The sequence below is a fragment of the Sarcophilus harrisii genome, chromosome 3 (assembly GCF_902635505.1).
Source record: "Sarcophilus harrisii chromosome 3, mSarHar1.11, whole genome shotgun sequence".
In the NCBI taxonomy this organism is placed as follows: Eukaryota; Metazoa; Chordata; class Mammalia; order Dasyuromorphia; family Dasyuridae; genus Sarcophilus; species Sarcophilus harrisii.
This window is the reverse complement of record NC_045428.1, coordinates 443,688,125-443,702,058: the sequence shown is the minus strand read 5'-3', so window position 1 is coordinate 443,702,058 and position 13,934 is coordinate 443,688,125.

The following is a 13,934-nucleotide window of genomic DNA, read 5'->3' as shown; positions in this document are numbered from 1 at the left end:
AAGAAAAAGGACACCCTGAAATCAATGTGTACAAAACAAATTTTACTGTCATATGTTTCGAATCCATTAGAAAAATTAAGTTGGACATTTTCTGGGATATTTATGATGTGGACTGGTGTCTAAGCTAATTTTTCTTTTTAACAAAAATCTGATTTCAAGTATCAGATGTTTCTATTAAATAGAAAATAGGCCATACTTTAAAATAAAACAAAAAATCCCTAATTCTGCTTACTACTCTAGCACCCAATGAGTATTTATCTACAAAATTTATCTTTGCTTGGGCACATAGTAGAAGATTGGTATATTATAATGACAATAAATGATATCTCAACTACATAAAATGGATGATTAAAACAAATATTATATATAGCCACCATTATATCTAAATACATATGCATATATATGTATATGCATGCCTCTATATAAATATCAGAACATATTCATGAATACCCAGCCACATAATTCATATTTTGTATATGTGCATACAGATCCACAAATGAATTATTTATATATTTCCATATACATGTGTGTGTATATATATATATATATATATACACATAGAGAATATGTTCTCTATCTAATGCATGTATGAATATATATATATATATATAATATATATATATATATATATTTGTGTATATACAAAAGATGTACACAAAGAATATGTTTTTATTTTCCAAACCTAAGATTTATCACCTTGTGCTTTATAGATGCTGTATACAAGTGAGGTCTACATTGATGTAATATTTTATAAGATTCAGCTGCAGTCCCCTTTTTCATAAATGAAGTTGATTCATCTGGTTTCTGTAATACAAAGAGAATGTTGCTTTCATTGCATAAATCACACAATATGTCAGTATGGAAGCCCTCTTAATGGATTAGAATTGAAATAGAATTCTGATTGATGAGAGCTCCAGTTTGTGTTCCTACATAAGTTTAAACAAATGAAGCTAAAAGTTCATAGGCAAATCCAAGTGGAGAACTGAAGCTCCAAATGAATTTGGACTATTCAAGGCAAAATGTCTTTTTTATTAGATATAGTTAGGTTAATTGAATCAAAAATGGGCTTTTAAAATTCAATTATACATATAAAATATTTACACTTTTGTTGGGTATTACTATGACAAAAAGCCTTTCTTTTGGTAGAAAATTTATATATTATTGCCTTTATATCTTTAAGGGATATTACAAGAATGCTACAAATTATGAAATACCAGTATTCTAAAAAGCATTTGAAGGACAAATTATCCATAAGAATCTGGAGAAGTAGGCAAAGTTAATAATGTGGGACAGGAAAAGCTTGATTATTCATTACATTAAAGGCTTGTCATCTTTGCTTTACTGATGATTTTAGATCTTGGGTTGCCTGCATGGTAAGAAACAGGAACTTGCTAATAGTATCAAATAATATTTAGATTTATAAAAGGAATAATTTTTTTTTAATCTGCTTTTTGGCTGTCTGTTGGAAATGAAATTTATATAAACTTCAAAAAAATCCAGATTACCCACCAGAAAAGGTTCACATGCAGAGTTGGAAAATTAAGCAAAATTCAGAGATTGATGATTATTTATTTGGTTCATTGGGAGAGAAGTCAATACTGGATGTTCACTAAAGGCCAAGTTAAGTTTTTTTTTTTCATTTATTCATTCATCCATTTATTTATCTGCTTGTTTATCTATCTATATATTTATCAGGTCAAATAGCAATGTGGCTTTTTAATCCCAGCATGTAGATTTGCATATTAGAAATATGGCTCATCTCACAACCAGAGTCCAAAACCATGGGTGTGGAATTAAGGCTCGGAAGGTAGTTCTAGAATAGACTGGATATTTTATTAAATCTTTTAAGTCTATTGTTTATCTTCAACATTTTACTTCAATTTTTCTTTACTATGTTTAAAATAGGGAACTTTTAGAATCGCTTGAGTCTAGAATTCAGAGGTGTCAAACTCAAAACTTGATTAAAATTTAATTAGACAATGTATAACATGGTAAATTAAAATATAGCACAATATTGATAACATTAATTTGTGATTTTCTAATTTCTAATTTGTGGCCAGGAAGATATACCTTTTTGTTTGAATTTGACATTACTGGTATAAATACTCAGTTGTCTCTTGTATTAATAGGACTCAGACAAAACCAAAATAAAATAAAAGCATTAAATTAGTAAAACAATGAATTGGGATTAAAATGGATGGCAAAGTAATATAAAGACAATTTTATAAACATTCCTAAGTGACTATAATCCCATTCCTTTTTCTAACCTTTCTCCACCTCTGTGAATTTGGGGAGAAAGAAATCCAATACTTATTGCTCTGGAATGGGGAGAAATTTAAGCCTTTGATGGGGAGTTTCAATCTTCCAGACATTTGCTGGATATCTCTGCCAAAAGCTGATTAATTAATAATGTTTAACTTGCCTTAATGATAATTTCATACTTCCAAAAATAGAGGAATCAATAATAAGAAAATTCTATTTTGTATCACTTCTCACTGACAAGGACAGATTGGTTGCTGAGATAGAAATGAGAAGATGATAATTTTTGAGGAAAATCCATTACTAAGAATCAGAATTTATATTCAAGGAGAGGATGATTTGGAATGTCACCACTGTAAGTTAAAGATAAGAAAAAAGACTGGATCTGTGATTTAATTGTTAAAAAAAAGGTTACCCTGTGAGAGAACTCCTACCAATGCAAGTCAACATCTTTGCAATTTATAATACTAGTGATTGACCTATAATACTGAGAAGATAAGTGACTTACCCACATTCACACAACCACTACATACCTGAGGGGGATTTGAACACAGTTATCTCACCTTCAAGTTCTGTTTAATAAAACCACCATTTCATGTTCTTTTTCTCTAGATAGAGAATGCCTTAATGACCTTGATGAATTCAAGTTACCTATTCTACATCAAAGTTTCTTAAACACTGGATCATAACCCCACATAGAGTCACATCACTGAATGTGGCAGTCATGAAATTATGACTTAGTATCAGCAAATGTTTGATTTAAAGACCTATTTTGTACACCTATATATCTGGGGTCACATAAAATTTTAGGGTGAAAAGGGTTTTCAGTAGAAAAAGATTTAGAAACTTTAGTCTAGATATTAGTTGTTAGCTGTGATTGCTGAGCTACTTTTATTGGTATGCAAAAGTTTCTGGGGACCAGAATGATAGAACTTGCTCTGATTTTCACATACAGAAAAAACAGTAGAATATGCAAACTGTAAGTTAAATTCTTGGAAGAATTATAGAACCAATTATTAAGAGGCTAGTTAGCAAGCAAATGCTTTAAAAAAAATCAGAAGGGATGCTTAGAAAGAGCTTTAATAAAGAACAAGTTATACCTGATCAATATCAGTTTATTTTTTGACAGTTACTAAACTGGTAGATCACCGAAGGCATGATATAGGTGTGGGCATTGCTTTTTGGCAAGGAAAGTCTTGAGAGAAGACTCAAGTATAGATAAGCAAATTAAGATACTCAGAAGAAAGAGGTTGAGAAAATTAATGTAGAATGGTCTGTCTCAGTTATGTATGAGCCAGGGCTATCCTGCTGAGACTAATAGAAAAGACTGGGAAAGAACATTCAGGAGGAAAGAAAAAGACAAACAACCAATAAGTTATGATAGTAATTTAAATTTATATAGCACATCTTATTTCTCTTCAATGCACATCACTTACATATATTTCTCCCATTTTCTCCTTCTTTACCCATATTTTTTAAGAAATAGCTCTTCCCCTTATCAAGGTAAATATCTCTACATACTCAAGTCTTTTCATTCTATTGTGTCTTTTCCAGCCAATTTCTTACTGTTCTTCAATCTCTCCTTTACTACTAGTTGCTTTCCTGCTACTTTCTAAGATACCAGTGTGTTCCCCTATCCTCAGAATACCTTCAGTTGGCTCATCCATCCCTGATAGCTATCATCCAATATCTTGCTTTCCTTCTTTGGCTAAATTTGAAAGTATCTACAATAAATGCCTTCACCTTCATTTCCTCTTTCTATACTCTTAATTATAGTTTGGATTCCAACCTTGTCATTCAATTGATACTACTCTCTCCTAAGTTATCAATGATCTCTGAATTTCCAAAAATATTAGTCTTTTCCTTCTTAATCTTTTTTGTAACCTCTGCCTAAAGTTAGGAAGACCTGGGGAATCTGAGACACTCTCCAGATGTGTGGCCCTGGGCAAGTCACTTAAACTCTATGTGCCTCAGTTTTATCATCTATAAAATGGGGATAATAACAGCACCTATCTTGCAAGGTTGTTTTGATGATCATATAAGGTATTAATTATAGATTGTTTGGTACATAGCAAGTACAATTTGATGTTAAATATTATTACTATATTCTCTCTAAATTTTCATGATACTATTCTCTTTTGATTCTTTTTCTATGTGTCTGGCCTCCTTAGTCTTCTTTGCTGGAGCTTCATCTATGTTGTGCTTTCTAACTTTGGATATCCCAAAAGACTGTCTTTTAAACTCTCTTTTCCCTTTACCCATTTCAATTTGTGGTTTCATCAGCTGCCATATATTTAATTACAATTTCTAGGGAGATGAATCTCATTCAGATCAATATATACACTTCTAACTGCTCTCCTGACCATTAAGCTTATATTTCCAGTTATATACATCTTATAATCAACACATGCAAAACCAAACATCTTTTTAAATAGCTTTTTATTTTTTCAAATACATGCAAAGATAATTTTCAACATTCATCTTTGCAAAACCTTGTGTTAAAAATTTTCTCCCTTCTTTTCACTCCCTTGCATAGACAGCAAGCAATCCAATATAGATTAAACATACACAATTCTAAACATATTTCCAAATTCATCATACTGTGCAAGAAAATCAGATCATCAGAGATGAAAGGGAAAAAAATGAGAAAAAAAGCAAGCAAGCAAATAACAATAAAAAAAGATGAAAATACTATGCTTTGATCCACATTGAGTCTCCATAGTGTTCTCTCTGGATGCAGATAGCTCTTTCTATCACCAGTATATTGGAATTGCCTTGACTCACCTCATTGTTGAAAAGAGCCAAGTCCCTCAATGTGTGCAAATTTCTCTTTATTCTGTTTATTTCATTTAGATTTAGTTCATTTAAGTCTTTTCAGACTTTTCTGAAATCAGTCTGTTCATCATTTCTTATAGAACAATAATATTTTATTATATTCATTTACCATAACTTACTCAGCTATTCCCCAAATGATGGACATCAATTCAATTTCCAGTTCCTTGCCATTACAAAAAAATTTTTGTACATGTGGATCCTTTTCCCTTTTTAAATGATCTTTGTGGGATACAGACCCAGTAGATCCAATGCTAGATCAAAGGTATGTACAGTTTGATAGCCCTTTGGGATATTTCCAAATTGCTCTCCAGAATGGTTGGATCATTTCACAATTCCATCTACAATGCATTAGTGAGTAAAGATAAAGTGAGTAAAGATATCTTTTCTTTCTAATTTCTCGATTACTGTCAAAATCATCACTGCTCTCCTAGGTTAACATATTAAGTGTCATACCAGGTTTCTAACTATCTCATTCCTCATATCCATTCTGTTCCAAAGTTCTGTCATTTCAATCACTGTAACATTTCTCTTCTGATATTGCTTGCAAGTCTGACATTGGCCCTCATTATTTCTTGACTGGACCACTGCAATAGCCTGATGGTTGATCACTTGGCATCAAGTCTCTCCCAATTCTAGTCCATCTTCCACTCAACTGTCAAAGTGACCTTCCTAAAAAGGCCCGACCATGTCACTCCACACTCTCTACTCCCTATATTCATTAAACTCCAGCTTTTCCTGGTTCCCTAGAGAATCAAATTTAAATCCTCTCTTAGGGTTTAAAGCTCTTCATTACCTCATCCCTTCCTTCTCTTTCAGTCTTCTTATAGTCTCTCTTTCTTTTCTTCTCCAATCTAATAAGTTCAAGTCCCTTTAATCAATATCTGAATAATCTGCTTTTGAGTTTAACCTAATAACCTTTCTCTGAACATCCTCCATCTTGCCAGCTCAACTAATGTTCATCAGATACCACCCTAGAAGAACATGATAAATTTCTTCAAGTATATAAAGGGCTTCCATTTTAGAGAAGTAATTAGAATTATTCCTCATGATATCAAAGGACATATTTAAGAACAATGGTTAGAAATGATAGAGATCTGTCAATAAAAGTTATAATGAAAAAAAAAGTTCAAAATTTAACACATAAAAAAAAGAAATGATAGAGAATCAGAGTTTGACTCCTTATGAAGAAAAATTTCCCTGTAATTTAAACTATTCCAAACCAAAATGAACTGTCTTGTGATATATCAGTCTTCTTCCCTAAGGTCCTCTGAATGAAGATTAGATGATCACTTCTTGTGGATATATGTACAGAGGATTCTTTTTGAGACATAAGCTGGACTCAATGTGTTTGTGCTATATGGGGATCAGTTGAAAGACCTGGTTGTCTTCAACTGAGGAAGATTGAGTGGGGTTGGGGAAGAGCCTTAAGTCCCTATCTTCAAGTAAATGAAGGGTTATAATGTGGGAGAGTTATTAGAGACTTATCTTGTTTGGCCTCAGAAGAAAGAATTCAGATGAATGTGTAGAATTGATAAAGAGATGAATTTAGGTATTGATGTAAAAACAAAACAAAACAAAAAAAAAAAAACAACTTCCTCCTGCTATCCCAAAGTGCTATCCCCTTTAGAGATAATGGGTTCCTTATAATGTGCTCTGATTTCAGAAACAGCAAGAAAAGCAACTTGGTTCCTTGTTTACTGTTATCTAATATTCCTTTTAAAGGGAACAAATCATTTAATTTCACAATTAGTACTAAATATTGGTATTTAAAATACTCTGGTAAGGTAACATATTAAATTAAATTAACTTTAAGCTGAAATGTGAAGTTGGTTTGGCTTTTGCTGGGTAATAATTTGGAGAAAGAATTGCAGAATCTCATGGTTGGTAAGGATCTAACAGCTATATCTGAACAAACGTTGATTACACTAAAAAGTGGAAGGCATCTAGAATTTGCTTAAATACTTCCGGTGAAGGAAACTAAATCCTTTAAGAAGCAATTCAATTCCATTTTTGAATGACTGTAATTCTTTATTTTTATTATATTTTTAAAAAATATATAATTTTATTTATTTTTAATGCACATTGCTTTGTGAATCATGTTGCGAGAGAAAAATAAGAGCAAAAGGGAGAAACCATGGGAGAGATTAAAAAAAAAACAAAACAGAAAAAAGAAGTGAACATAGCATGTGTTATTTACATTCAGTCTCAGTTCTTTTTCTGGATGCAGATGGCATTTTCTGTCCAGTGTATTGGAATTGCTTTGAATCATTGAACCATTGAGAAGAACCAAGCCTTTCATAGTTGATCATTACACATTCTTTTTTTTTTTCCCCTAAGGGCAAGGATGACTTACCCAGGGTCATACAACCAAGAAGTGTCAAGTATCTGAGGTCACATTTGAACTCAGGTACTCCTGACTTCAGGGCTGGTGCTCTATCCACTGCACCATCTAGCTGCCTTAATCATCACACATTTTTGCTGTTATTGTGTACAATGTATTCCTGTTTCTTTTTGTTTCACTCAGCATCAGTTCATGTAAATCTTTCCAAGCCTTTCTATAATCAGCTTGTTCATCATTTTTTAAAAGAATAATAATATTCTATTACCTTCATATACCACAACTTGTTTAATCATTCCCCAGTTGATGAGCATCTACACATTTTCCAATTCTCTGCTATCACAAAAAAAAGCTGCTAAAACTTTTTTGCACATGTGAGTTCTTTCCCCTTCTTTATGATTTCCTTGGAATACAGACCCAGGAATGGCACTTCTGGGTCAAAGGGTATGCATAATTTTATAACCCTTTGGGCATAGTTCCTCACTAGAATGGTTGGATTATTTCACAACTCCCCCAACAATGCATTAGTATCCTAGCTTCCCCACATCCCCTCCAACATTTATCATTATCTTTTTTCCTGGCATTTTAGCCAATCTGAGAGGTATGAAGTGGTACTTCAGAGTTGTTTTAATTTGCATTTCTCTAATCAATAGTGATTTAGAGCATTTTTTCATATAATTATAAATGACTTTAATTTCATTACCTGAAAATTGTTTGTTCATATCCTTTGACCACATATCAACTGGGTAAGAATGACTCTAATTTTTAAAAAGTCTTTCCACATAAAAAGCCTAAATTTCCCTCTCACCAACTTTGAAACAATGATCATGATCATTCATATTTTCTCTTTTCCAGGGTAAATACCTCTGGTTTCTTATGCCAACTTCCATATGTCACAATCTCCAGTTCTTTTGCCATTCTGCTTTATCTGTCTCCAGGAAATGATTTATAAACCTAAGAGTTTAACTTTGTAGATGCAGAACCGAACATTGCACAAATTATCTTCTACAGAATACTGAATGAGGTTACCTCTTCTCTTATGCAAGAGGGTCCTAGAGATACATTTTCTTGAATAGGTATAGTCCTAGGTAAAATGTTAAGCTTGTTGTAGAAAACTCCAAATGCATTTTTATATAGTAAGAATGAATGTTTAGCCTGGAGAAGAGATTAGGGGCGGGGCATGATAACTGTCTTCAAGTATTTGAGAGTTTGTCATATGGAAGAGAGATCAGTTTTATTTTTCTTGGTCTCAGGAGGAAGAACTAACAGAAATGGCTAAAAATTTCAGAAAAGGCAAAATTAGGCTAGTTATCAGGGGATAAAAAGCTTCCTAATAATTGGAGCTAATCTAAAATACAATGGCTAGCTTAGAGAGATAATATGTATATAATGAAGGGAATCATTTTTCAGATATGAATTGGACTATATGGTGACTGAGATCTTTTCTAATTTGAAAAACCTAGAGTCTTGTGATTTTGATTGTAGACTCATCTCCTGCTTCTTTGACTTAACCTCTCCTAGGCTAGTTTTATCTTAAAAATTTCAATTACATTTCATTAAGATTAATTATTAACATCTGGAACAGTCTGTGGGCTATGGTTTCTTATAGGTATGAAAGCTTTTAGCTTTCCGTTTTAAGAATGATGAACTCTTCATTAAGGAAAGGGGAGTTGTGGGAAATCAAAATTTAGCTGCCTATCCTTGCTTGTCCTCCAGAACAGTGATTCTGATTTAGGAATTTTCCTAATTTCTTTACCTTTCTCATAATACCATCACCCCTTTTTGTTTCCCTTACTCCTCATTAAAAACTTACACATCCTTTACGTTCTTCCCTTAGGGCTAGATTGTCTGGTAACAGAGTTAGCTAATCTAATGAACTAATCAATATTAATTGATAAGTATCCTTTAAAGGGGCCTTCTGTACATTGCAAAGCATTTTTTTTTTCCTGTTTCCTTAGGGCTAGGCTCTCTGCTAGTTGATAGCTAGCTAATCTGATGAACTAATGTTAATGTGCTAAAGGATAGATATCTTTAAGGAGACTTCTGCAGAAGAAGTACATGATTCTAATAGAGGACATTTCAGGCACTGGGGCAAGGGAGATATTTTGGGGGCAGGAAGGACTCTCAAAGCATTTAAATATAAGGGGATGGTCAATAGTGTCAAGCCATACTAACAATTAATTGCTTCCATTTCTTATATGTTAGATTGGCTCTCTATATGGAAAAAAGTGGAATTTAGGTTGACCTACACCTTCACTGCTGCTCACTTATCTGAAACATCCCCCAGCATCCAATGTTATTCTGAATAGTATGATTACTGTTAGGAAGCAGGATGGTACTCCATATACTAGCTATATGGTGACTAGACGTGGAAAAATATAGAGAGGTTGAAGAGTTTTCTACAACTCTATTTCTTCTCTGCTAAAATGTTCTCTATTTTATCACCCATTCTCTCCTCCTTTTCTCCTGCCTCAGAAGAAGAAATATCTTCATTAAAATTCCTTCCTTTCTTTACCTTGCCCCCAATATCTCCCTGACTTTGCCAGGACCTCTCTTCTATATAGTCTTCCTCTCTCATTCATCTACAATGTTTCCCTCTCTTCTGTATCCATCTCATCCAAAAGTATACAGGACTTCCCAATACAAAACAGAAACAAATCACAAGAAGCTCTAAACTTTTACCTTGATCTTATACTCTTTACAAGTCAAATCTCATGAAAAGTTGATCTGTACCTTTTGCCACCTTAAAATCTTCACTCCACTGAAATTGCTTTCTCAAAGGACATTTAATTGCTGAATTCAATTTCCTCTTTCAGATTTTTATTTTGCTGAACTTTTAAGCAATATTTGACACTTTCAATAAACCCCTCATTCTAGATGTTTGTTTTTCTCTTGGTTACAGAAACTTCATATTATTCTGTTTTTTTGTTCTCTCTCTCTACCCAATAAGAGAATCACATAATTGATAATTGGAAGACATCCCTGCAGCACTCCAGACCAACCAATGTCCTATTTTATCACAAAGATTGATCTCAGCTAGTGGTCATTCAGCTTCAACTTGAAAACCTCTAGAGAAGTACTAAGGTGACCTATTCTACATGTGGATTACTCCAATTTTGGGGAGATTTTCCCCTCTAATATCAAATCTAAATATGACTCTTAGAAGTTTTTACCTTTTATCACTGATTCTATCCTAGTACTACATAAAATGTTTAATCTCTTTTTTCTACATGGCAGCCCTCAAAATACATGAATATTAAGAGCGAATATTTTATGTAGTACTTTTGGGTTTTGTATAGTACTTTACAGATATTTTATCTTTTATTCTCACAACAATTTTGGGAAGTAGGTACTATTATTCCCATTTAACAGATGAGGAAACAGATTGAATCTCTTGGTATTTCCCCAAGTTTCTTTCTCAGTGCTCTTCTCTCTTTTCTTCATATTTTTTCTCTTGACTACAAAAATTCTGTATATTAATTTGAAATGTTTTCATCTCTGAATTATTTCCTAAGCTTTTCAAACTTTAATGTGTTACATAAATGCTAGAGATGATGAAGATGATAATGGTGGTGATGATCATGGTGATGCTTAAAATGTTATCTCCACTTACCATTTCTCTGTGGACATAATGTCATCCTATTTAATTAAACATGTTCATAGCAAAGATAGTCATATATTCTCCTCCTTAGACTTCATTGTGTCCATCTACGGCACCACCCCCTGACTTCACAGACTTCTTTAAAACAATCATCTTGGAGTCTTTCTTCTCTCTCCATTCCCTTTACTCTATCCAGTCATTAAGTCCTTTCAATTGTGTCATTACAATAACTCTCACATTCATCCCCTTCTTTCTATTTTCAGTGCAAAACTAATATAGGGTTTTACTGCCACCTGCCTGGACTATTACAATAACTTCCTAATAGTTTTCAGGACTCCTTTTTTTTTTTTTTTTTGTTTTGCCATAAGCTCATAGTTTTAAAGCTGAAATATAAATTAGAGGCCACCTAGTACAACTCCCTTATTTTAATAATAAGGAAACTGAAACTTAGAAAGTTTAACTTGTTTTTCCATGGTCACATAGGTAATAAATAAGTAACAAAAGAGAAAAGTGAACTTAAGACTTCCTGATTGCAGATTCAATGCTCTATCTACTATATTACACTGCTTTTCACACCTCTTTTAGCTCATTGGCAGGTTAATCAAATGACATTTGATCATGTCACTGCTATGCTCCAACTTTTAATTATTCACTATTTCCTATAATATTAGAATTTCCTATAACGTCTTGGCTTGGAATTTAAGGGACCAATGTGGATTATTTCTACTTTTCAACCTCACTTAATTCTATTCTTTTCCATATATACTAGCTTCTTAGCTATTAATAATGTTCCTGATCCTTTAAATGCATCTTTTGCTTATTCCTGTTTTTATTCTCTACTCCTTTATGTCTAGAGTGCTACTCCCCAGCACATACACTCTTTTGGATTACTATGCCTCCTGTGAAGTCCAACTCAGATGCCTCCTCTGTTATCTGAAGCTTTCCCTAGTACTCTCTGCTCCCAACTTTTACCCCTTCTATGAGCAATGACTTCTTTTTTCTCAGAATTCAAATACTACTTTATTTTACAGTGTAATATGTTGTATCATGACTATTTGTGTTTGTGCCATATTATCTCAAGAGGTCCATGAGAACAGTAAGTTCAAATTTTTGTATCTTCTCAGGCCCCCTCCCAGTGATCTGCTTTGAATAAGTTTATCTTAATAGAATTAGGAGGGACAGATAGGTGATATAGTGGATCAAATTTTGGTCTTAGAGTCAGGAAAATCTGAGTTCAAATCTGACTTCAGATTCTTACTATGTGAACCTGAGCAAGTCACTTGATTTCTGTTTGCCTTCGTTAGATGGAGAAGGAAATGGCAAACCATTCCAGTATCTTTGCCAAGATGACCCTATGGACAACACTCTCATGCTGAGGCTCATGAGGTCATATTTAGAGAGGACTAAACAACAACCAAAAAAAATGAATTGAATCAAACCATATTTAATCAAGGAAGCAACACATCAGATGAAAATGAGTTACTATTTAGCATTTAGCAGTCCAATTCTTCCAGAAACAGATTCTGCCAGGAAACAAGGGATATTAGAAGCATTTGACCAACTTCATCAATTTTCAGAAAGGTAATCTGAGGAGAGAGGGTAAATGATTTCCCACACTTCTTTTTGTAGGCATTGCGTCACAGCTCTATTTTGAGTTATTTTACTCTAGTATTCTCCTTGAGGTCAGCGACTCCATTTTTGTCTATGTCTTTATTTTCTGGCACATAGTAGATGCTTAATAAAGTGTTTATTGAATTGAATTGAATTAGATCATATAATATTTTGGAAAAGGGAAAGCCTTGTCTATTCCTAAGGCAATTTCTACCTTCCCCATCAGCCAGTCTTTTTTTCCTAGAAAGGAAGAGGAAGGACTGACCTATCAAACATGGCCCTCAGCTCTTCTGGATGGCTCTGAGTACTATAGTAAATAGTAATCATCTTCCGTTCTTCTCTTATCATGCATCTAGGTCATCATTTCATTGTGAAAGTAATAGTGGAGGTTATGACAATTTTAGGGGTAGCCTTTGCACTTGAACTAAAATGTTTTTTGAAGTTAAGTCAAAAGAGTTTCCCCAGCTATTCAGAGTATAATAACCACTAGTGGCTTTTTAGTTTCTGGATCATTGTCCCTACTCCATATCTAGCACTCCTCACTCTCACCTCTGAATTAGCACATTAGGAAGCTGGCCTCTGACCTTCCATATAATGACAAGTTAGAAGTACTACTCTCTGGGAAGGTATGGATCAATCTAAGTTTCACCATCAGTTTCCAGTACTCATAGAGCTAAAATCAGATTAGTGGATGACTACTCCCAGTTACACTTTCATGGCATTTGCCATGAAACTAGAAAGTGGTCATGACAACCTATTCATAATGTTTTTGCAATAAAAACAGTTAGTAAACAGCTGATAATGTAAGGAATTTTCAAGTAGTTCTTACCATTTTCTGATACTCAGTCCTGGTAAGAGGCATTTAGAAACTGAACTTTATGTCCCAGAGGACTTCAGGTTCTTCCTTCTTTTGCTAGAAATAACTTCCCCCTAAATAGTATTTGATTGATTTCACATGAAATCACATTGGTCATTCAGCGGATCAGAGGATTCCTAGTTCTAAAGTTTGGGAAAGAGAAATGAAGTGTAAGTTTCCTAGAGAGAAACAGTTAAATTCCCCAAATTCTTCAGAAGCAGCTCCTTTTTTCTTTGAAAATGTAGGTGGAGTTCTTAGCAACTATTTGGAGAGTAATTTGTTCCAAGAGTTTGGATTGTCATTTTACAAATTACTCCCAAACTAATTTTTTTTTGTGGGGAGAATTAATGATCATGACCAATTCAAAAGGATTCATTACAAATGTATGGTTAAAAGTTCCATAATTATTTTTTTTATAATAATAGGGGGTTAAA